Source organism: Furipterus horrens, unplaced genomic scaffold, assembly GCF_987537825.1.
Source record: "Furipterus horrens unplaced genomic scaffold, mFurHor1.1.pri manual_scaffold_13, whole genome shotgun sequence".
NCBI lineage: Eukaryota > Metazoa > Chordata > Mammalia > Chiroptera > Furipteridae > Furipterus > Furipterus horrens.
In genome coordinates this window covers 57,273,323-57,296,642 of record NW_028327183.1, presented here as the reverse complement: position 1 = coordinate 57,296,642, position 23,320 = coordinate 57,273,323, and the positions used below count along the sequence as shown (strand labels likewise).

Below are 23,320 nucleotides of genomic sequence, written 5' to 3'. Positions count from 1 at the left end.
CATTTTGCATTTTTACAAGTCCCAGCACGTGTCAGCACCATTAGAAGACCAATGGACTTTCATATCTGCGTCTGCGTTTAACCTGTTATTCTGGTGACCGTGCGTGGAAAAGTGCACAGCCTCACACACACGCAGGGAGAGCACTGTGCTGACCTCTCAGATGAGCGCGGATCCTCGTCCCCGATCGTTCACCGAAGCTGCGCAGGCGGGAGGTCCTGAAAGGCTCCGTGCAGAGCGGACCCGACGCCGGACAGTGAGCACGTCCTGTTCTGTGACGTTGCTTGTGCGGCCCCTGTACTGACGCCTGGTTGTCTAAGGGTCGTGCCTTGTTTCCCCGGGTGATGGGATCTTCCAGTGTTGGGGCGGTTAGTGACACGTTATCAAAGAGTCACCTTTGTTCGTTTCACCGCAGGTCCCACTGGAAAACTGTCAGCGCCGGGAAGCTGCCTGGCTTCCACGGTGAGACGGGTTCTCCAGATCCCTGGTTTCCCCCTCAGAGCTTCCATTTTATCAAGACAAGTTCGGTCAGCTGTCAACTGCCAGCTGACTCTTCTTCAGGGAGAAGCTCACACTCGTATTTGGGAACGTGTGTGCCAGGTAACCAAGCCTCAGGAATCCCAGTTTCTGTGTCACCCACGCTCTGGAGTGAACACGGCATTTCATGTAAAAGAGGCTGCTCAGCCCACACAGGTTTCTGTCCTTGGCTCATAGTACTCACGAAAGTAGCACAAGTGAGTTTGTGTGCTTTCCCGGTCATTGTAAGAAATATATATATATTTTTTATTCTCCATGTTCATTAAGGACAGTTAAAAAAATTCATCCATGTGTATAATACATTCAAGATATATTTATCTTCTTTTTAAAAAATATTTTTTATTTTTTCAATTATAGTTGATGTACAATATTATATTAGTTTCAGGTGTACAACTCTGTGATTAGACATTTATATAAATTACAAACTGATCACCCTGAGAAATAGAACACCCATCTGACCCCACACAGAGTTATTACAACATTATTGACTCTACTCCCTGTGCTGGACTTCATACCCCCGTGACTGTGCTGTGACTACCAGTCTGTACTTCTTAATCCCTTCACCTTCTCACCCATCCAACTAACCCCCCTTCTATCTAGCAGCCATCAGTCTGTTCCTTGTACCTATGAGTCTGTCTGCTCAGCCTGATCACTTATTTTGTTCTTTAGATTCCACATGTAAGTACAATCACCTGGCATTTGTCTTTCTCTGACTGACTTATTTCATTCAGCACAACACCCTTCATCCATGTTGTTGCCAAAGGGGAGATTCTATCCTGTTCTGTGTGTGGCTGAGTTATATTGTGTTGTACATATGCACCACATTTTTATCAAGTCGTCTGTTGATGAACAGTTCAAGAAGATATAGCTTCTATATCTTGGCTTTTGTAAATAATACTGAAAGGAACAAGTGGAAGTATATGTCTTTTTGATTTAGTGTTTTGGGTTTCTACAGATAAATACCACAAAATGGAATTCCTGGGTCCTTCTTTTTCTCTTGTTTTATAGCCTTTGTTTAAAGTCTATTTTGTCTGGTATAAGTACTGCTAACCCAGCTTTTTTTATTTGTTTGTTTTCCTTTTCATATAATACCTTTTGTCATCCCTTTACTTTCAGTCTGTGTTTGTCTTTTGAACTGAATTGAGTCTCTTGTAGACAGCGTATGTAAGGGTTGTTTTGTTACTCATTCAGACCATATGCCTTTTGATTAGAGCAATTAATTTATTTTATTTAATAATAAAATGATAGGTATGTTTTATAGTCATTATATTATTCATATTTTTAATTTTTTTTTCTTTTTCTTAAAGAAGACCCTTTAACATTTCTCATGATACTGGTTTGGTGGTGATAAACTCTTTTAGCTTTTTCTTGTCTGGGAAGCTCTTTATCTGTCCTTCAATTAAAAATGAAAGCTTTGCCGGTCTCTTTTGATCTGAAAAGTTTCTGCTGAGAAATCAGCTGACAGTCTTATGGGAGCTCCCTTGTAGGCAACTAACTGCTTTTATCTTGGTGCTTTAAAAATTCTCTTTTCATGTTTACTATTTGGCATTTTAATTATGATATTTCTTGGTGTGGCTTTTTTTGGTTCATCTCATTTGGGATTCTACACTTTCTGGACTTGTTCTTTAAGCAGGTTAGGGAAGTTTATGTCATTATTTTTTTAAATAGGATTTAAATTCCTTGCTCTCTCTCTTCTTTAGGGCAGTCCCAAGATGCGAATGTTGGTGCACTGGAAGTTGTTCCAGAGACGCCTTATACAATCCTCATTTCTTTTTGGTATAATTTTTCCTTTTGCTATTCTGTTTGGGTGTTTTCTGCTTCCTTATCTTCATAACTTCTTTTTCCATCCTTTGCTTCAATTTCTGTCCTGTTGATTCTCTGTAATGTAGTCTTTGTTTTAGTAATTGGATTTTTCACTTATAATGTTTTCTTTATTTTTTTCTCCAATTTTATGTGTCTTCGCTCTTTGTTGTAGCTCACATTAACTTCCTTCACTTTTCCCCAAGTTCGTTGGACATGCTTACAACTGATGTTTTGAACTCTGTTTCTGATAGATTGCTTGTCTCCATTCTGTTTGGTTCTTTTTCTGGAGTTTTGTTCTGTTCTTTCATTTGGGGCATGTTTCTTTGTCTTCTCATTTAGGCAGTTTGTTTCTCTGTGTTAGGTAGAGCTGATAAGTCTTCTAGTCTTGGTAGTGTGTCCTTACGTGGTAGGTGTCCTGTAGGGCCCCGTGGTACAGGCTCCTTGGTCACCCAACCTGGGCACTCCAGGTGCCCTCCCCCCTTGTGGGAAGTGTGTGCTCTCCTATTGCAGTTGAGTCAGGACTGCTGTTGGCAATGGAGGGGATTTACCCACCTGCTGATCGGCTGCAAGGACTGGCTGCAGTCGCCGCGGAGGCCCCAGTGCCTGCTGAGGCTGCCCTTTAGTGTGTTGCTGTGGGGGTGGGTGAGTGATGCTTTTTGTGGTCTGAGGCTGTCCATCAGGTGTGCTTGTTCGAGGACCTCTTGGGAGGTGCAGACCATGGCCAGCCAGCACCTATGTATGCCCTGCCCAGGGCCACCCAGCATGATTTACAAAGCAATCTGCAGAATGCTGCTTCTTGTGCTGGGCTTGGAGGTGTCTGGGAGAGGCCAAGCTACAAACCAAGGCCAGCTGTCACTAACACTGGGCCTGGGGCCACTTAGTTAGAAATAAAGGGCATGCCTGGGACAGAGGAACAATGGTCTCTGGCAGTATTTCATCTGGGAGAAAGTTGCCCCTCAGCTCCCACCCTGATGCCAGACAATTCAGTTGCTTGTCATATGTTCCTGGTGCCTTCTGAGCTGCTGTCCCAGTTCTGGAGCTCAGAGTAAGTCCATGTGCATGCGGGCCTTTTAAGAGGAACTGCCTGGGACTCCAGATGCTTCCGTCTCACTCAGCTGCAACCACTGCTGCTCTTCACAACTAGAAGTTGCAGAGACCTGACTTCCTGCACTGACACCCTGGACTGAGGAACCTTGTATGGGGCTGGGATTCCTGATTCCTCAGCAGAGACCTCCACAGCCGAGATACCCCTCTTGATTATTAGTCCCCCACATGTGGGTGTGGGACCAGCCCCGTCTGCATCTCTCCCGCCTGCCTGTCTTGCTGTGGCTTCTTTATTTTGTAGTTGTAGGACTTCTGTTCAGTAGATACAGTGAGTTCTGAGTGGTGGGTGTAGTGTAGTTGTAAGTTTTATTTGGTTATGGGGTGATGAGAATATTACATTCACCTACACAGCCAACCTGACTGGAAGCCAAGGTATGTTAAATTTTTTGCTTTAAGAATTATGATTCAGTAATGATGATAATGTTCAATCTTTTAACCATGTCATTAAGTGACACTGGCTTTGTTTTTGAGTTTGTGAGCGAGCTGTGGTGAAGAATACCCCCTACTGCACTTGGGTATCCTACCCTATTTTCTTGCTGAGTTTACCTCCATGCAAATGCCAGCACAGTGAAAAGGCAAATCATGCCCTTACTTAGGAAAATAGTTTTGATCTCATAGATCCCATGAAAAGCATCTTAGAAGCTTCAGTTCCACAGACCGCATTTTGAGAATGATTCTTCTGGATAGACCAGGGAGAGTCTCCCCACTGGATCCTGCCTTTGCTTCCTCCGTACATCCTAGATTCCCTATGCTTGAGGAAAGTATGCCTGCACCACCAAACTCTGCTTTCTCCTGTGTTCTTCTAGAAGAAAGCTAACCCCCTGGCAGTGTGATTTCAGAGTGTCCTCGGTCTGTGAAGGGAAGTTGGCGGACAGGTGTTTCCTGTTTAGAACTGGGAACAGTCTGTGCCTGAAGGCACCAGACCCACAGGTAACCTACTTTGGCTTGTTATACATCAGCTTAATACGTATTCATGTCCCAGACAGAAACCTGATGTCGTCTGTCAGAGAAAGGATATTGGCCCTCTCATTTTTCATGGGTCTAGTGCTATGACCACGTGGACCACCTACGCAAGGCACGAAAGGAAACTCAACAGCTTCCACATGAGGTGCCTGCGATGCGTCCTGCATGTCGCCTGGCAGGATAAGGTCCCCAACACCGAGGTGCTGAAGTGAGCCAATATGAGCAGTTTGCATGCAGTTCTTAGCGAGAGACGCCTCAGGTGGCTCGGCCATGTCAAAAGAATGGATGCAGGCCGTATTCCCAAAGACCTCCTCTACGGCGAGCTAGCAGAAGGCCAGAGGATGACAGGGCGCCCAAAACTGCGGTTCAAGGACATCTGCAAAAAGGACATGACACAATGCTCCATCAATCTCAACACATGGGAAGTTCAAGCAGATGACCGCCTAGCCTGGAGGCTCGCGGTCAGGCAAGGTACGTCACGCGCGGAGGCTGCGCGCAACGAGGAGGCGGCCCAGAAAAGATCGAGGCGGAAGCAGCGTCAACAGCAGCAACAACGGCCATCTGCCTTCACCTGTACCAAGTGCGGCAGGGATTGTCACTCCCGAATCGGACTGCACAGCCATTCTCGGCGGTGCAGATAGACTCTCAGGAAGCTACGCCATCGTCTCTCGAGACGGACGGCTGCCGAAGAGTGCTGTGACCTGAGGCCCAGGCAACATGAAGCACAGTTCTGTCCAATAGAACATTCTGGGCCAAGGGGTTGTTCCGCATCCTCACTTCCAAAATGGTAGCCACTGGCTGCAGCTGGCTGCTGAGCCCTTGAACTGTGACTAGTGCACAGAACATTTGAACTTTTAATATGATTTACTTTTAATTTAAAAGCCTTATGTATTCTGTAGATACCATACTAGAGAGCACCCATCTAGAATGTATTTAGTTTTCAGTTTCTGCCCATCTCTTCAAAGATACTGTATGACTCAGATTATTGTATATTAAAATTATCTTCACATGGAAGTCATGTGTCTCCATTCATCTGTGAGGGTCTTAGATATATCCTAAACCTATAGCATACCCAAGAAAGTTTACTTAATAACTATTTAACAGCTAGAGTGTACAGATATTAACCAAAGTGTGATTTAATGCCCTAAGGTTGTAAATGGTCACAAACACTCATCCCTGGAGCTAGTCCTTGGGCACATCACTCTGGGATTCTTGGTGTTGTTTTTGTTAATCCCATAAACATAAGCAGGCACAAAAGTCTTTACTTCAAGAGAAAATACTTATTGAACACAACATATAGTAAGTACATTTAGGCCTGTAGATATTTACAAAGTATAAAGCAGAAGATGCAAGCCTTGCAGTTCCACCTCAGAATTCCTTACATATTGCCCCACCCAATATGTCCCCCAGAATTCAAACAGTTCTGTTTCCCTTCACTCCTGGACCCTTCTCCCCTCAGGAGAAAATATAAACGAAGTTTTTACAATTGCGAAATGAAAAATTCTCTAAGCAAGACCCAAAGATGAAAAACTATGAGGGAAAATAAAACTTTTCCATGTCAACCACACACTCTGGAGATACAAACCCGTGCCCATAATCCAACTCAAAGATGCATAATAAATGTTGACAGAGAAGAGGTCACGTGTGTCAGTGTTCCTCCTCCAAAGACCACGAGGACCACCAGTGGGCAAAAGGCTGGATTTGCTCATCACTGCTGTGAGGGAGAGCGCACACCGTGGGGGGCAGGCATCCTCATGGGAAGGTGTGAGACAAAACACTCACAGGATGTTGGCTGTGGATGGGTGATATTGGGGGGAATCCGTGGATGCTGAGGCTCAGCCTAGATTGGCGTCCTTAGGAAGTGGGAGCGATTCTGTGACGGGCATCTCAGTAAGTATCTACGGAGCGAGGATGAAGGTGTGATAGGAAAGAAGCTGCCTTCGCTCCTGCTAGCAGGCCCCGGTAGCTGCTTGGTGGTTTGTGAGTCGCACGGTGCCGTGTGTTTGTCTGTGCTTAGACAAGATGCAACGTGGTGCTGTCCTGTGTCACTTTGCCCTTGTCTCAGGATGTCCTTGTCCGATGCTGATGTTCTGTGAGGTGACTTATGTCCAGCACGTGAATAGCACAGCCTAGCAGTGAGCACCAGCCCAGCTCCCCATGACATTGGGTCTGTAAGGCACAAAGAAGCTGGTGACTCTCAAACCAGTAGGAAATCATTAACAGATAAGGCTAACTATAATTGAATCGTGAATGAGGGGTCGGTCTCTGGGTCAACAGCAAAACAAAGGGAAAATATAATTATGCAAATCAGGAAATGACATTCTGTAGCTCATCACAAATGTCTCTGCGGTCAAAGGGGGGAGAAGATAGTCATTACCAAATACAGGGAAATGGGAAGATGTCACTAAACAACTCAGCAAATAAGTTAGGAAATTTCAAGAGAAAGCTGGAGACAGATCCATCACCAGATTACCCTCAGTTAATCGCATTAGATTATAACTCCAGAGTATCCAGTTAATGGAAAAACGGGGCTGTAGGGAAGGGTGGGGGACTACTCTAATTAAGATAAAACCAGTTTTCTTTTTCTGCTCGGCCGCGCATGCCCCTGGCTGGCTGTGCCCGGCTCTGCAGACCCGTGAATAAACAAACGCCTCGTTTGCTGCTGAAGTGCTCTGTCCCCTTGTTTTTATTGTGAGAGTTTGTCACAGGCCTCACTCTAAGTGCTAGACCTACTCCCAAAGTTGTTACTTTTTCTTCATTCTTAAGTTCAATATTTAAAAATATTTACAACTCAGTCAAAAAATAAAGAATATTAAGAAACCATTCGGAAATGAAGAAACACAAATGTTAAACAATTCTGTGTGTCATAAAGACATAAACAAGAATGAGAATGTGGAATAAGAGAGGAATAAATTAAAATCTATTAGTTCAGCAAAGATGGAAAACAAAAAAAGATGTGTGCATCAGGCAGAGGGTGGGGGAAACACATTGTTGTAAAGACTTAAGGTATGAAAACCTGCACAATATTTTTGAAAGGTGCTTGTGCAAAAGGACTCAGGAATTTGAATTCCTCTTTTTGGAATTTATCCTAATAAGATAATCACACATGTCCTTAAATATATATATTGAAGGATGTTGCTTGTATTGTGGTTTTATTAAAGAAAATGAATGAAATGTCTCAATGCTCTAATCAGTAGAATGATGGTTACTATGAACAGAGGAACGTTAACGTGTCTCAGGCAGCAATAACATGTGATCTGTGTGAGCTTCAGAGCAAACCCACGAGGAACACAACATGGGATCCTGTGGGAGACAGGGGAAAGGGGACTCACAGAGGTTCAGGGGTGGTGGAGCTGCAATCAACTACACTGTGTTTTCTTTTGGAGCCTTGATGACTCATTTCCACTGGGATCTTGACCGCAGTTGTCACAGGAGGACCTAGGCCTGAGCGGTTCTGCCTCAGGCCTCTCTATTGTGTGTGGTGCGTCCTGTAAGGGACTTTCTCTGGAAAAGTTTCACAACAGGCATCCACAGTAGGAGTGAAACTAAGGAAGGATTTAGGCTGGAGGAAGTGATGGGAGAGTGTAGGCAGCGCTGGTTTGGTCCTGGAAACGTTATAGGGAAGAACGAGCCAAGGACGGGCTGCTGTTAGTTCACTGGGAAGTCTAAGACAAAGAGGGCCTTGGAGATGGGGTGGGGGTGGGGTAGGGATCGGGGGTAAGACTTAGACAAGCTCCACTGCCTGCTGTTCCCTGCAGCTGAAAACCTCAAGAGCTCAGGAGGACGTCAAAGGGCAGCGTAACTTCTCCATCCAAACCACAGTCAAGTTCATCATCCAGTGTCTGTATTTCAAGGCCTCCGATGTATCAGATTTAGCTGGAATCTGGAGACAGAAAGCAAAGCAAGAGTAGGACCCTGGCAATGTGTCACCAGGGATATAGGCAATTAGCAGAAATGACAAAGAGAAATATAAATCAGGGCCATGTGCTGTGAGGAAAGATTCCTGATATCATGAAAGTGAATAACCAAACCTACGTGTCCCCTTCCACTGGCCTCAATATTGTCTGAAAGATGTAAAGAATAGTGGCCCATGAAGCAAACAGATATACACAATCATAGAACAGGAAAGAGTTCTTAGAAATTAAAATATTATTATAGAAGTGAAAAGTTCAATAGGTGAACTGGAAGATTCAAGTTATACCCCTATTAAGTCATAGAAATGGCAAAGCTTGTTACAGATCGTGGTCCCCACAATTCCCTAGAGCCTGTGGTTTAGGGAATGGGGGTGGGATTCAGGGGAACACAGCTATTTTTCTTGAGAGATGCCTTTTCATATCTATGGTGGGGAGCTAGTGTCTTGGCTAAGGCATCAAGGAGATGGGAGGGGCTTTGACCATAGAATGGTGACAAAAAGCTTATGGGGTCTTTGCAAAATTCTACAAGTGGTCACGACTGTTCTCCACACATGGACTGGTCACAGGCCACAATCAGGTGTTTAAAAATAAAGCAGCAGAAATTAAACAAGGGGAACTCCATGCGGTTTACAAGGAGGTAGAAGTGGAGAACCACGTGGGTTGAAAAAGAACCACATAATTCTGGATTATGAGCTGAAAAACACCTCAACAGAGACAAAACCTTCCTAGTCAGCCACAAATGGATGGGAGCTGATAAAGCTGAACTGTGTCTGGGAAATACAGAGCCACGGACTTCTATTCTCCTAGAGGGAAACGGTACCTCTGACTTTTCTGTTCTGAAATTAGCCTGGTTTGGCAGGGGGAGAAAGAACTCTATGTTTGGGTGTTTCAAACAAAATACGACTAAACAACAGAAATTTGCCATTAATCTAAATCCATACAGCCTTTAAATAAACAAGTCCTTTCCTTTTCACCAAACTCTGGTATTGGGAGTTATGCTTATGGCGGCGGACAATCACACCCCTCATACCTGAATAGCTCATGGGGTCCGTTACAAGGTGGAGAATATACAGCAGTCTGTCAATCCAGGGATTCCAACAAGTTTATAATATCTGTCTAAAAATAATGATGAGTGCAAAATGTTTTTTACATGTTGAAGAATATTTCTCAAAGCTTACAGATAAATATTGACATTTTGAATGACCTAATCTAATTCTTACCGCAGCAGATGAAAACACCCCACCCCACGCCACATCACAATAGAATCTGAGAAAGAGGGTGGAAGAGACCTTGAAAGCACCAAGAGATGGCAAATACGGTCCTGGAGACTAGAAGACATTGAAGCAATGCCTTCCAATTTCTGAAGAAAAAATATTTCCAACTCAAAATGCTACATCAAGTCAAGGTGTGAGTAAGGGCTGGGATAGCCTAAGGTTTCTTAACGTGTTTACGATTTTAATAGCTATTGTTCCACGTTCTCTTTTGGAAAATGTGGCCAGGCAAATAGGGAAATGAGTAAGTCAATCAAAAGAGGGGGATCTGTAGGATCCAAGTGATGTGGGGACCAGAAGAAGAGAGGCAAGGGCTGCCCCAGATTGTAAGAAACACTCACAATAAAATACTGGGACACAGAACTTGAGCAACAAAATGAGATGTTTATTCAGGAGTCTGCAGAGGCTGGCACACAGCCAGCCAGGACCATGCACGCTCTGACAAAATGGAGCTGGCTGTTTTTATCCTAATGCGAGTAAACCCCACCCCCTGCCCCTTCTCCTCTTCCCCTCCTTCTCCTCTGTTTTTCCATGCTGTATATTCTGGAGTTACAATCTAAAGCAATTAACTAAATTAACTGAGGGTGATCATTAACTCAGGGTGATCTGGTTATAGGTCTGTCTCCAGGTCTTCTTTGAAATTTTCCTATCATTTTTGCTGGGCTGTCTAGCTACATTTTCCCATTTCCCAGAGTTTGGTGATGAATATCTCCCCACTTTGATCTCAGAGATCCTTTGCTCTCAGAAGCATTTGTGCTGAGCTGTGGAATGCCCCCTTCCTGACTTGTAAGTGTGCTGATCCTGTTAACTCTGGCCCGGAGACCCTCTGATTCAAAATTTCATTACATTTGTCCTTTTCTTCTATATTTTATTTTATTTTATTTTTTTGCAACCGTGGGAGGAGCATTCTATCATTGTCCCTTATTTACAGAGGGGGGCTCAAGGCTCAGACAGGTGAAGGTATTTGCCCAAGGTCCTAACGCTGGGGATGGTAAACAGGGCAGTTTGTAAATGGGGTTGGGGGGTTGGGGATGGAGGTGGGAGACTCAGGGACACAAGAGAGTAAGCACTAGACCCCCCTGGGGATGGAAGCCACTGGGGACCTCGGGGCAAAGTGGAGAAAAGGATGAGGAAGAGTAGGAATGAGGGGAGATACACTGAGTTATGGAGAGGAGAGAGGGGTGCGCATGAGATTTGGGGAGAGTGGGCTGACAGGGAAGAACCAGCCAGGGCCCAGGGTGGGGGGAGGGAGGCTACATTTGTCCTTTTCTGCTAATTATTTTTTACTGGTTTGGGAGTCATCAGTTTCCTTACCCCTTACAATCCTCCCTGTCTCTTTTGGGCAATTGACTACTCAAACCTTTTTATTTATCCCTTCATATCTAAGAAGGATTTCTTGACTTTCTTCCTCATAAAAAGGATACAATTTGGCCTCTAGGAGAAGGAAATTATGAAAAGTTGCCCGCATCTGTTTAGTTAGTGCAGCCTCAGTCGGTCTCAGCTACACCTCTGATGCAGGGAATAATACAATAGCCTACAGCTCTTAGGATGCCTGCTACCACTATGAGAGATATGAGAGCTAAGATCATTCCTTTTCAATTGCCAAACCAACTTTTTTTTAACTATCCTGTTATAAAATTGTCAATGCCTGAGTTTTCCTCAGAACCTTAGTGATAAGTTAAAATCCTTCCCATTTCCTTGGGGCCTTGGAAGAACCAAGGCCACCTGTATAACCAAGGCACTAGCTACCAGCTGTAGCCATGTAAAGGCACCCCAAAAGCTGTCTTATTCCCCTCTCACCCAACCACAGGCTCTGGGGAACTCCTGGGGACCTTCATCTGTAACAATTCCCTCTCTCAGACTTAAGACCCTTTATCTTATAAAAGACAATAGTCGAAGATCTTGTTCTCCCTTAGCTACTTCAAGCTGGATGTGCTCATCATTCTATTTGCCCTTGGGCCCAGAAATCTCTAATAGAGTGAGAATGAAGGGGGAGAATGACCTTCCCACATGGGGAAGAATTTTGTAAAGTCCAGGTCAACTGGTAGCGGCATGCTCAGTTTCCAAGGTCTGGCACTGCTGAACAAATTGGCATCTCTGTCATATTCTTGGGGCAACAGATTTGGCAACAGGGTTAAAAGGCATCATTAACGTTATAACTACTACATGACAACAGGCAGGGATTAATGTTTAATGTCTCCCATTAGGAAAAATTGGCTTCTTTGATAGAAGGTGTGCAAGGCATGCCACAGCTGTTCAAAGCCCTTTGCCCACTAAACTTAGTTTGGGCTGAGGGCAATATTTTCAGATTTCCCCCCCTCTCAGACCCCTGAACCCTTTCTCTCCAAACTATGGAACAGAAAAGAGAAACCAGTTTTAAAGTGAAGCCCACAGACCACCCCATGCTTCACCAACCCAGCCACTTAGTTCAGCCAAATTGTTGAGTCTCAGGAGGTGATGATGCAGATAGGATTAAGTGAGGCCTATACATACAGACAATCACTCAGGTAATGAGATCACAGGCTTATGCCCTGAATGACCCTTCCTGGGTCCTCGGTTTCGAAAGGAATACTCGACCGGTTTACAGATGACCTTTCCTAGGTCTTATTAGTCAAAAACAGATCTAGAGACTTCCACAACAAAAAAGATTGTGAGAAATGCTTACAATAAAACATCGGGACACAGGACTTAAGCAGTAAATGATGCATTTGTTTATTCACGGATTTGTAAGTCCAGGCACAGCCTAACAAAGGGTGCACCCCAGGGCTTAGCCCTGGCTGGTTTGGCTCAGTGGATTGAGCGTCGGCCTGCGAGCTAAGTGTCGCTGGTTCGATCTTCCAGTCAGGGCACATCAGAGAAGGAAAACTCTGACTCCAAAAAACCTCCGCTGCCTTGCGGCATACCTCTTCAGGGGAAAGGCTAAGGGAGTAAACCCCAACAGAAAATCCGGAGCCGGAGTCCCTAAGGCGGTTTGACATTGTAGTCAACACGGGCAACTCCTGCGGCGCACCTGAACCCAAGCTGTATCGACTCCGTCTTTCCCTTGGACCCTTCAGCTGCGAAGAGAGGGGGGGTCTGCTGCATGGGCAACAGCAGACCCTCCATATTACCCTGCCCAGGCTCTGTAGCTTCAGTTTCACTGGAGAGGACACTCCAGCGTCATCGCAAGATGTCAATTCAACACGGGAGGAGACAGATGCCGTGTCACTCCCGAGTCGGACTGCACAGCCATTCTCGGCGGTGCAGATAGACTCTTAAGAAGCTACACCATCGTCTCTCGAGATGGACGGCTGCCGACGACCCCAGGGCTTAGAGCAGGCTGCTTTTATCCTAACGCAACTAACACCCCCCCATTCCTCCCCCTCGCCTTTCTCTCCATTTTTCCCTACTGGATACTCCAGAGTTACAATCTAACACGATTGACTTAATCAATTAAGGGTATTAATTAGCTCATGCATAAGTTTCCTTAACTCGCTGACCATGCATAGTTCCCAGGTGATAAATCTTCCATGATAGGTGCCCCTCCCCCTTGGTTAACTCTGATTGTTTCTCAGATGATAAATGTTCCTTAACTCTGAACATCTCTGTATCTAGCCCCTTTTGAAAGTTTTCTTTTTTTAAGTATATTTTATTGATTATATTGTTACAATAGTTCCAATTTTTCCCCTTTGCTCCCCTACACCTAGCACCCCCCCAACAATCCCCCCAAGTCCATGCCCATGGATTGTACATACAAGCTCTCTTGCCTCACCCTTTCATATATTATTCTTATCTAAAAAAAATAATTAATTAAATTAATTATTTCAACAATAAAAAATAACAATCCCTCCCTCTCAGACTTAAGACCCTTTATAATATTATAAAGGACAATGGGCAAAGGTCTCGAGCTCCTCTAGCTGCTTCAAGCTGGAAATGATCATCATCCTACCTACCCTTGGGTCCAGAAATCCCTAATAAGAGTCGGGGTGTGGAGGGGAGGGTGGCCTTCCCACATGGGGAAGGATCGTGCAGACTCCAGGTCAGTTGGCTGTCCCCAGACAACGGCATGCTTGATTTAACAGGCTGGCATCCTCGTTGTATTCTGGGGGCAACAGATTTGGCAACAGGGTTAAAAGACATCATTCAATCCATAACCACTAGATGACAAAAGGCAGGTATTAATTTTTCAATGTTCCACATTAGGGAAAAGAAGGACTTTTTTGGAGGAAGGTGTGCCAGGTACATCTCACCTGTCCAAAACCCTTTTGCCCATTATACTTAGTTTGGGCTGAGGGAAATATTTTAGGTTTCCCCCCTCTCAGACCTTTGGGCTCTTCCTGTCCAAGCCATTAGGATAGAAAAGAGAAACCAGTTTTAAAGTGAAGCCCACAAACCACCTCATTCTTCACCAACCAAGCCACTTTGTTCAGTCAAACCATTGAGTCTCAGGAGGCAGCGATGCAGACAGGATTAAGTGAGGCCTATACATACAGACAATCACTCAGGTAATGAGATCGTAGGCTAAAACACATGTTAATTTATGTAACATAACCCACATACAAGTCTCTAAATCTGTAAGACTGTCCTATTGGAAAGACATCCAGTTGCAAGGCATTTGATATTCTTCTTGCCTGTAAATTAAACATATTTGATAATACCACAGACATAGTTTAACTTTCAAATGAAAACAAATTTTAAATGAAAAGAAACTTTAAAGATGGTTAGCTGCACTACTTTATAGTCTACCACTGAGCATTGTGATTTTCCTTGAATCACGATTTTTCTCCCCAAGGTGAAATAAGGAATTTCCAAGACAAAAGAAGGCTAAAAGAATACATCTCCACCAAACCAGCATTGCAAGAGATGCTAAAGGGTCCGCTTTAAGCAGCACTATTTACAATAGCCAAGTGCTGGAAACAACCTAAGTACCCATCTGTACATGAGTGAATCAAAAAACTGTGGTACATTTACACAATGGTGTACTATGTAGCAGAAAGAAAGAAGGAACTTCTACCATTTGCAACAACATGGATGGAACTAGAGAGAATTATGCTTAGCAAAATAAGCCAGGCAACAAAAGAAAAATACCTTATGCTGTCATCTATTACAGGAAACTAATGAGCAACACAAACAAATGAGCAAAATTGAACCAGAGATATGTAAACAAGGAATAAACCAACAGTAACAAAGGGGGAGATGGGAGGGAGAGAAGGGCGTAAGAAGGGAAGGGTCTAGTCAAAGAACATGTATAAATGACCCACAGACATGGACAACTGAGTGGGGACTAAATGTGGGAGAATGGGCGGGGGCAGGGCATGGGGAAGCAAGAGGGAGAAAAAAGTGGGACAACTGTAATGAAAAAACAAACAAAAACTTTTTAGTGGGGGAAAAAATGAAAATATAAAGAATGGAAATGCAAGTTAAGTGAATATTAGAAGGACAAGGATTTTCCTTCACACCGTATATTTTTCTCCCTATCCGATCCCTCCAGAGTTTGGAATTCTAAAGAAGTAAGTAATGACATAAGTTTCTTTGCATAAAACTAATAAGACCAGTTGTTAATAGAGGTTTTTTTTTTACTAAGACTTTGACTGGAATGTCATGCCTAAAGGAGGTATGCTTGGGCTCTGGTTGTTACCAAAAAGCCCTGAGGAACTGGGATTGACTTTCGAAGGTAATAAAAGCCCACGAGATAAAAGGCCTGGTACCTTGGTTGGATGTGCGGTCCATGACAATCATTCCAGGGAAGAAATGAAGGTTGTTTTCCGGAAAGATGGCTAGAAGGGACCTTAAGGCACAATGGAAAACCAGAAGGACTTGGAAAAGACAGGTGTTTACAGGCAAGGCTGAATGCCAGGTATGTGGTTCTGCTTCTGTGCCCTGAAGGGCAGACTGAAGGTCACCCTAAATCCTCCTTGCGTAAGTTTCAGCAAAGCAGAACTAAAGATCATAAGTGATCATTTGCTGCTCTTGTTGTGTTTATGCAAATGAACAGGATAAATTAAAAATGGACTTAATGCAGTCCCTTTATTGAAAGTTTTCTTAACCTGCTTATCACATTTCTCTTTTGCTGCTAATCATTTCTTATCAATTTGAGTGTCACTTTTCTTTCTTCTTCACAATTCCCCCTTCTTTTGGGAAATTGACTACTCAAATGTTTTTATTTGCCCTCTCAAACCTAAGGAGAATATTGTTTTCTTTTTAAAAAATTTTTAAGTATATTTTATTGATTATGTTGTTACAGTAGTTCCAGTTCCCCACCTCTTCCCTCCAGCAACCTCACCCCCTTTCTTCATGTCCATGGGTTGTATATATAAGTTCCTTAGCTTCACCCTTCCCTATATTATTCTTAACTTTCCCCTGTCTATTTTGTACCAATTGATTATGCTTCTTAATCCCTGCACCATATTCCCATTTCTCCCCCTTCCCCCTCCCAGATGATAACCGTCCAAATGATCCCCATGTCTATGACTCTGCTTCTATTTGGGTTTTCTTCATTGGATTTTGTTTTTGTTTTTTAGATTCAGTTGTTGATAGTTGTGAGTTTGTTGTCATTTTAGTGTTCATAGTTTTGATCTCCTTTTACTTAAGTAAGTCCCTTTGACATTTCCTATAATAACGACTTGGTGAAGATGAACTCCTTTAGCTTCACCTTGTCTGGGAAGCACTTCATCTGCCCTTCCATTCTAAATGATAGCCTTGCTGGATAGAGTAGTCCTGGTTGCAGGTTGCCTTTCATCACATTGAATACTGCTTGCCAGTCGCTTCCTGCCTGCAAAGTGCCCTCAGAGAAATCAGCTGATAGTCCTATAGACACCCCCCTGTAGGCAACTCTCAGCCTCTCTCTTGCTGCCGCCAGGACTCTGTCTTTATCTTTCACCTTTGGCATCTCAATCATGATGCGTCCTGGTGTGGTCCCCTCTGAGTCCAGCTCACCTATGACCCTCTCTGCTTCCCAGACCTGTATGTCCATCTCCTTCGCAAAATTTGGGAAGTTTTGCTGTTTTTTGAATTCTTGCTTTCTCATTCTGCTCTGGTTGACTGTTTTTTTCTTCCTTATGTTCCAAATCATTGATTTGAACCCCAGTTTCCTTCCCTTCACCATTGGTTTTGTGTGGATTTTCTTTCATTTCACTTAGCATAGCCTTCACTTCTTCTCTTATGCGTTTGCCATACTCAAGCATATCTGTCAAGCCTGTGAGCATCTTTATCACCAGTGTTTTGAATTCTGTGTGTTAGGTTGGCTATCTCGCTGTCGCTTAGTTATCCCTCTGGAACCTTGATCCATTCCCCCTTTTGGGACATACTCTTCTGTCTCCTCGTTCTGACAGGCTCCTATGTTTGTTTGCCTCCATGTCCCAGGTAGAGCTGTCGCTCCTGTTACATTGTAAGGGTCGGAGCCTTAGGGATTTGTCAGTATAGGGCGACTCATTTCACCACGTTGTGGCGCTGTGTGTATGGGAGGGGTCCGAGAAGGAACAATGCCACCTGCCCAGCACTCGCCCCTTTTCCAGGCACCTCTTCCACTTCTGTAGGGGACTGATGCCTCTCTAGCTCCTGCCCTGGCCATCGTTCCCAGAGTGGATGGGTCTGCGGATGTTTTAGGACTGTGGGAGCCCTTTAAACAAGTGGACTCTGCTGAGAGACCAGCTGTTTCTGACTCCACACCAACCCCCGCTGGTCTGCACAGTCAGAAGCAATGAGGCTTGATTTTCCCTGATGCTGGGACTATGAGCTGCTAGGTCCGGTGAGGAACTGGGAACAATCCTCAGGTGTCCCTCCTGACTTTAAAATGTGTGACTGCACTTTCTGCCGGCCTGCCACTGCTTCTTCTCTGTCCCAGCTCCACCCCTCCTACCTGTCTGGATGAGTATTTCTTCTTTTTATCTTTGTTTGCTGAACTTACATGCAGTTTAATTTTCTGGAACTTCTGGTTGTTTCTAGTTTTGAGGTAGTTGTATTCCTTCTTAGTTTTGGAGGGAGATCCAGCGTGTGTGTCTACGCATCCATCTTGGCCAGAAGTCCTAAGGAAGATTTCTTGACTTTCTTTTTCATAATGAGGGATTCCTCTGGCCTCTAGGAGGAGATTATTATATGTGTCTGGCATTTGTTTAGTTAGTGCAGTCTCAATTAACCTTTGAACTAAACCTCTGACGCACGAAATAATATAACAGGCTAAAGCTGTGAGGATGCCGGCTACCACTAGGAGAGATACTATAATTGAGGAAATCATTCCTTTCCAATTGCCAAACCAATTCTCTAACCATCGTAGTATAGGGTTGTCTGTACCTGACTTTTATGCTAATTCATTTGCTAGGGTTGTCAGTCCCTAAAGAGTTTTAGTGATAGATCCATCAGGAGTTGTATTATTAGGGATGTAGGTGAAACACTGCCCCCTGAGGATTACACATACCCCTCCCTTCTCTGCCAGCATCATATCCAGTGCCATACTGTTCTCCCAGGTCACTTGACTGGTGGCATCTAATTGTTGAGTTATTCCTTCTATAGCATTCCTAGTATAATTGATAAACCTCTGCTGGTTATAATAAATATAATGTATTCAATCAACATTTTTATTAATGGTTGACCAACAGAAGAGCACTGACTCAAACCCTGCTGCTATCTGATTTCTAGCCTTAAACTCATCCAGAACTCCTCCAGGGGCCCTAATAACATCAATGTAGATATGAAGGTCAAATCATCCACCAGGCACCACTGACCTCTTTTTCCTAGCAGCTTTAGCCTGGTCTGGTTTGGGAAATGCTAGGGTAAATAGGATAGCCAATTGAGCCAGGGCACAGGTTTCACTTCACCTGTCAGGTAGGACTTTCCAGAGGCTCCTCTGCCCACAATACCACCAGACATCTGCTCTGAAGATTCAAAGAGGAATATAGTTGCCTGCCCCACTGTGAAGGTGGCTTGCATCTCTGGTATGAGTGCATGTTAGGAGTTCTCCCACAGGGGTGTCCGAATTCACTCCCCACCTATACAGGCAAGGAGAGTAATTCCCAGGCCCCACTGAGTATGAAGGGAGGGATTGAGTCCCATTACTCCTTATAGAGGGAAAGAGGAGAGACAAGCTTCTGTACGTCTCGTTTCCCCATGCATTCTCATCCTGGTAGAGAGCGAGCATACAGGCCATTCCTGAGGGGTCAGAGTCCCAGCCTAGTGGAAATGGTACGACCTGTGCCTGGGGTCTCCCTGTGGTACAAGCATAACAGTTGCTTTTACTCAGGGATTTAATGGTAAACTTGACCCATTCTACCAAAGCATTTGTGTCCCCTTACCCAGTCTCTATCTCTAGGGTTTGTCTGAGACCTAATACCTTGAAGACTTTTACCTTGGCTGGATCATTCTGGGGTCTTTTCTGAGGTGTTTCTGAGGTCTGGGTGGGGGAAGTTAGATTTTCTAGGGAAGGAAGAGTTGTCACTAAGTGAAGACCTAGCCACCCTAATGGATCTATGCCAGATACATAAGCTCCTAGGCCATAAACTCTGGTGGCCACATGAGGTTCCTGACTTAAGGCCTGTGGCTAGTTAAGTGTTAGAAGAAGTGGGCTGCACTGGGGAGGCTTGCAGTTTGGGGGAGGAGCTCCTTTGCCAAAATTTATCTTAGGCTGGAGCAGTTTTACTTGCTTGGGGGAGTGGCCATTTGCCCATCGGGTTTCGTTGTCCACCAGATATCATCCCAGGTAGGACAAGGGCCGTTCCCTAAATATATAAGAATCCCATTATTTTCTAGATAGGGACAGAGATATTTTCATGAGACAAGAGCCAGCATTGATAAGTAAGGTCCCCAAAAGACAAACCTTGGCCTGCATCAAATTTCAAAGTTTTGGGGTTTGTACTTTCAGGTACATTAATAATTAGGGTTATTGGCCTGACCCAGCCCAGAGTGCCCTGGAAAAAGACTGTTATCCAGAAGAGCATTATAAAGGGCCCACACCCCCACCTAGGGGACATGACTTTTTCCTGAGAGTTAACTTCAGAGGGTCCCTCCCCTGCTCCGAGGTTACTTCCCATTTAGCCTCTGCCTTTTCTTCTAGGGGTCCCTTTACCTTAGTGTAATGAGTCCACCCCTTTTCAGCAGTTCTCACGGCAGTCTCGGTGGTCAGGAGCACCTGAAATTGTCCTTCCCACGTGGGCAGAAGTTTCTCTTCTCTTCAGGACTTGATCAGGACCTCGTCACCAGGCTAAAAGAGGTGAACCGGGAACTCGAGCAGTGGGGTCTGGGCAAGGAGGCCTTTCGCTTTGAGAGAGGCAAGGGTAGATGAAAGAGCCAATATATAATTCTTTAAGGACTGATCCTTGGTCACTAGGGTGGGTAGCTCAATCCTCTCTCCTAGGTAAGGGAGTCCATATAGGAACTGGTAGGGTGATATCCCAATATCCTTCCTAGGAGCTGTCCTATCCTGAGGAGAGCCAATGGAAGACACTTGGTCCATGGTAACTTGGTCTCCAAGATCAATTTAGTTAGTTGTTTCTTTAGGGTGTGGTTCATGCATTCTACTCAACCTGAAAAAGGAGCGTACCAGGGGGTATGATATTCCCATTTGATGTCTAGAGAATTCATAATGCCCTTTAACACTTGGGAGGTAAAATGACTCTCATTATCTTGAGTCAATATTTTCAAGTAAGGCAAATCTGGGGGTAATTTGTTCAAGGATTACTTTAACCACCTTGCTTGCTGTGGCTGATGGAAGTGGAAAGGCTTCCACCCACCTGGAGATATGCTCTACTACAACTAAAAGAAACTTTTGATGACCTATGTTCTTGGGTGAGGATAAAAAATTTTTTAAATTAAAATAAAAGAGAAACTACCCATAAGGCTATATCCAGATTCTGTGTAACATGACAGGACTTTGGAGAAATATGAGTGAAATAAAGATACAAAATAATGTAGAAAAACACTTTTTAAATCTGCCAGGTTCCTTATCTTCATCTATGGAATCAAACCTACACCCGCTGTGTAGTGACATTTTTCTGGCCGGCGCTCAGTCCCTGAGCCCCACCAGGCAGGGCACGATCCTGCTGTCTGTATATTAGCATTTGAACTGTGATTTCAACAACGCGGGAGCCCTAGGATCCCTGAGGATCAGTAGGACGGGACTAAAAGTGGGAAAACATGCAGACAAGCATGAGCGGTCTGCACTAGCCATGGATGAGAATATACAAATGCAGTGGCATAAACAACAAAACTGGAACACAGCGAATAAAACCCAGGGGACCCCCAGCATCGAGACGGTGTGGGCGGTTCCTGTCCCTGGAGGGCTCTGTGGCAGCTACGGGGTGTGGACGTGCTGCCGCCTCCGGTGGTGTCTGGACAGGTGATGCACCGCAGAGACACTGGATCAGACCATGAGGACAATGAACGTGACACCGGAGATGGACCACAAGATGGCGCCCTCAGGCCCGCCTGGTGACTGTGCTGGCCATGACTCAGTCACCCCTCGCGAGCAGCGGGCAGGAGGCTGAAAAAGTGTCCTGTGTCCCCTGGGGAGAAGCTGAGCTCAGAGTCACATCGCTGTTGGGGTGGAGGACACTCTGCGCCAGGAGCTCTGGTCACCGTGTTTCCCACCAGAGCCCTTTCCTTCAGCTCCTGCTCTTGTCTGAACGCTGTCTTCAGGTCTCACACTGTCATCCCATGTGATCCAGGGGCTGAACTGTTCCCAAGTCCCTCACACTGTCATCCCGTGTGACCCCGGCTGGTCTTCCTGTGAGTTCTAATGTCTAGTCCCACAGTCCTGGCTGCTCTCATCCTCAGGTCTGTTCTGTGCCTTTCCTGAAATAAAACAAGGCCCCAGTATCCCACACAGAAAACCTTCTACGTTTACATTAGAGAAGTCTGGGTTCTGACAGTCCCCTCTGCGGTCCTGGGATCCGTCTGCTGCTTCAGCAGGGTTTGGACGAACCGACATGGACCCTCCTTCTCTCCAGCCACCCTCAAACTGTTTTCCGTTCACCATCTTAGGACTCATCTCAGCCATCCTCAGCCTCTGAGACCAGCCAACAGAGTTTTGTTACCATAATTCTCATTGCTGATCAACCATGAGCTCCCAGATGTGTCAGAACTATCCCACCAAGGTGGAGGCCGCCATCCACCGCCCGGCCCCCCTGCACCTGCCGGCCTCCCGCACCCCCTCCCTCTGGGCTTCTCTTTCAAAAGGGACAGCGTGGCTCTGCAGGGCGTGACCCATTTCTGAGAGTGGGCCGGGGAGAAGCATGACGGTGCTGAGCGTCCCTTAAAGCTGCAAAACCAGCGCGGGAGCCACGTGCTTTTCCAGGACACACGGGAGCCTTCCACGATGATGGGGTCAAACCCAGGACACCAGGGAAGCCACCGTGGCCGTGGAGAAGCCCCTGAACCAGGCCCTTGTGGCCCTGTAGGCCCCGCTCTGCCCACACAGCCCCTCAGCCCCGGGTCGCCCTGGAGAAGCACGTCCTGGACGAGCAGGTGAAGCTCATCAAGAAGATGGGGACACCTGACTCACCCCCAGGCTGGCCGCCCCCAGGCTGGGCTGGGCCGGGCCAGTGTCTCCTCGAAAGGCTCCCCCTGAAGCACGACCAGGAGCCTGTGGATCCCAGGAGCCTTTGGGGGCCCCTCTGCACCCCCTGTTGTTTGCCTTTTGCCTGAGCCTCTCCCTGAAACCACGGGACACCCTTTGAACCACCCAGGAGTTCTTTCCCACACAGCGGACCAAATGGAAACAATACAGCTTTTGCAGCAAAAAAAAATAATAATAATAATAATACAGTTTTGGGTTCCATTATTTGTTCCAAGAAATCACTCGGGAATCATTGCAGAGTTAACGTTCAGAGATTTTCATTATGCTGAACTGAGACCCACTTTCTGAACCTTCTACTTGTCTACCCCTCACGGGAGAGAAGACGGCGGTACCTTCTGTATCTCATGACAATACGTAACCTACCTCTCCTTCCCCAGAAAAAATATGTAAGTGTGGATTTAAGTCCTTTCCCCACCTGGGCCCTATCCCGTCACTGAGCCACGTGGTCCCGAATGTGTCTGAGACCAGAATGGCTTGTGGGCTGGCTACAAAACACTCATATTTCTCCACAAATAGCTGTCAGAATGTTGGGCATGAAGAGCAAAGTTATCACTTTTTTTCATGTAAAATAATTATTTTTATTTCTTTATATTTTTTCCATCACCATTTATCCACCCGTACCCTCCCAACCTCCACACAATTACCACACTCTTGTCTGTGAGTTTATAATTTAATTTTGGTCAACATCAAATATTATGTTAGTTTCAGTGGCAAAGCACAGGGATGAAACATTCGTACACCTTATGAAGTAATCTCCCCAGATCTCTAGCACCCATCCGACACCATTCACACTCACGACAACATTATTGATCCTATTCCCTAAGCTGTGTTTTATCTGCACCCTACTATGGCGGAAGGGCCACACACACCGCAGGCTCGGCTGGAAGCTGCTCTGTCCAGCAGAGACTTCGTGACCACGGTGGAACAAACTTACCCCGGACACTTTGTTATGTCTGATGAAATAACTTTTACCCAGGACATTTCTTTATGTCTGGGGGAAGGAAGTGACTGCCTCTCTAGTGGAGACCAGCAGCCAAACCTTCATCCCTCATGCCTTTTATTGAGGAGGACACAAACAAGATACAAAATTCATAAACCGTCTATTGCATTCAGGCGTTTGACAGTGACAGATAACATACACTAATTCAGGACTCGCACAGAGCGATCAGAGTCAAGGTCTATAAAAC

The 23,320-nt window shown here is 45.3% G+C and overlaps 1 protein-coding gene across 1 annotated transcript in view; it reads right to left on the bottom strand.

The window, feature by feature from the left end:
* Window positions 1-23,320, bottom strand: part of LOC149995567 (patr class I histocompatibility antigen, A-126 alpha chain-like) — a 135,769-nt gene that overhangs the window by 31,773 nt on the left and 80,676 nt on the right. The window lies entirely within an intron of this gene.